The sequence below is a fragment of the Cryptomeria japonica genome, chromosome 8 (assembly GCF_030272615.1).
Source record: "Cryptomeria japonica chromosome 8, Sugi_1.0, whole genome shotgun sequence".
Lineage (NCBI taxonomy): Eukaryota > Viridiplantae > Streptophyta > Pinopsida > Cupressales > Cupressaceae > Cryptomeria > Cryptomeria japonica.
The window spans coordinates 238,534,375-238,536,946 of NC_081412.1; positions in this window are offsets into that span (position 1 = coordinate 238,534,375).

Sequence of the window (2,572 nt, forward strand, 5' to 3'; positions counted from 1 at the left end):
TCTCAATTTGATATAATTCTTCATTCATAGCTTTAACCCAATCATCATCCTTTAGTGCTTCCTTAACTATCTTGGGTTCAATTGTAGATATCAAACATGAATTCTCTCTCATCTTTCTCCTAGTTTGCACACCTGCATTCTTGTCACCAATTATCTATTTTTTGTGAATGATTTAGTTTGACTTATCTATGTATTTCATGTGTTGGTTTTGCATTTTCTTCATCAGGTTCTTCATCTTCACTGTCATCGCTCACCGGTTGAGCACCTAGTTTTGCATTCGTCGGTTGTTCATTATTATTTGCTTCTAGTTCAATGATCACAAAATTTTCCACATTATCATCCTTTTCAGGTTCAGATCTTCTTTTACCTTTAGACTTATCAGATAAATCATCAACTTTTACATTAGTACTTTCAATAATTTTCTTAGTCCTCTTACTGTAACATTTATATGCCTTACTCTTAGAAGAGTAACCAAGAAAAATTCCCTCATCAGATTTTGCATCAAACTTCTCAGTGGAGTTATCTCTCTTGATAAAACATTGACTTCCAAAGATTTTAAAATAACTAACACAAGGAGTTTTTCCATACCATAGCTCATAGGGTGTCTTATTGTTACCTCTTTTTACCAGTACCTAGTTAAGAGTGTAAACAACAATATTGATTGCTTCTCTCCAAAATATTTTGGATACATTACTCTATAATAATATAGTTCTTGCAGCTTCAACTATTGTTATGTTCATCCTTTCTGCTATGCCATTATGTTGTGATGTCCTCGGAGTTGACATCTATCTCTTTATACCTTGTTCATCAAAATACTTAACAAATTCATTAGATGTGAATTCACCTCCTCGGTCTGATCTTAAACACTTCAAGCTCTTACATGTTTCCTTCTCATCTAGAGCTTTAAATGATTTAAATTTATTAAATGCTTCTGACTTCTCTCTCAAAAATGTTACCCACGTCATTTTAGAATAGTCATCGGTGAAGATCATGAAATACCTATCACCATAATAACTCTTTGTTCTCATTGGGACACAAAGATCAATATGTACCAAATATAAAACATTCTCAGAAATACCATTCTTTCTCTTGAAAGAAATAGAGGTCATCTTATCGATTTGACAATCTTTGCATATCACACTATATAGTTTGACAAGTTGGGGTAATCCTCTTACAACACTTGACTTGCTTATCTTAATTAGATTATCAAAATTAACATGACAACATCCTTTATGCCATAACCAATTGTCATCCATTCTTGCAACCATACAATTATTAACATTACTATTCAAATGGAATAAGTTGCCTCTAGTTTGCTTCTCGGTAGCAATCAGTTCACCATTTCCTCCAAGAATTATGTAGACTCCACTCTTAAATTCAAGTAAATAACCTTTATCATTGAGCCGACCAACACTTAAAAGATTATTCTTAAGACCATCAACCCAAAATACATCATCAACATTACTCTTTCCATTTAGAGATATAGAACCTTTACCTTTCACCATGCAAGGAGAGTTGTTCCCAAATCTAACAACACCTCCATCAAATTCATTAAGGGTTATGAACTTACTTTTGTCTCTAGTCATGTGGTGTGAGTAACCATTGTCTATAATCCACTCATCACTATTCTCCATATGATATACTAGTGCCTTTTTATTAGACAGTTCTTCCTTCACAACTACAAACATAATTTCTTCATTGTCATCTTCTTCTTCTGACTCCTCATCGGTCACACCTTCGTCTACTAAAACATAACATTTTTTCTTGCCCTTTCCTTTGAATCTTCTAAATTTTTCTTTCATATCAGTGTTAGGGTAGTTACCAACAATATGATCAATTTTATTACAAGAGAAACACTTCAAAGGTAGCTTTACTCTATACTTACCAGTGCCTCTTGGAAATCTCTTTGCTAACAATGCTTCAAGTTCCATCACTTGATCTTCACTTGATGAATACTAAGAGGGGGGGTGAATTAGAATGCCAAAAATCTTTTCACTTAAACACTTTGCAAGTCTAATAGTAAACCGGTAAAATAGTTTAGCAGACAAAGCGGTTAGCACACATGAAAACCAAATAGAAAATAATGCATTCACCCACAGAAGCACAAACACCATAACATAAGAGATTTTGACATGGAAACCCAAATGGGAAAAACCACGATGAGATGGAACTCACAAGTAACTATCTGCAGAATAGAAACTAGACTGGTTAAGGTCTTACAATGTTCTTTACCAGAACAGATCCTGTTAGGAATCTCAATCTCTGTTAGGAGATAAGTCCGATTAAATACTACCTTACTAGAGGATTTTAGATCCACAGATGTGAACCACCTTGTTAGAGGATTTACAAGAGGCTTTTGGGCCTACCCGGTTAAGGGCTATAGACTTGTCAAAGATGTGAGTAATCAACAAGTGAGTGATCTAGCAAATAGCATAGATTGCTTGATTAGATCCTTGATAGCCCGATCCTAATGCATTACAACATTACTTCAGTCTTCTATACATTCATGCTCTCTCTAACTCCTCAACCACCTTAAACCCTAGCAACAATATCAACTTCACCAACAACAACA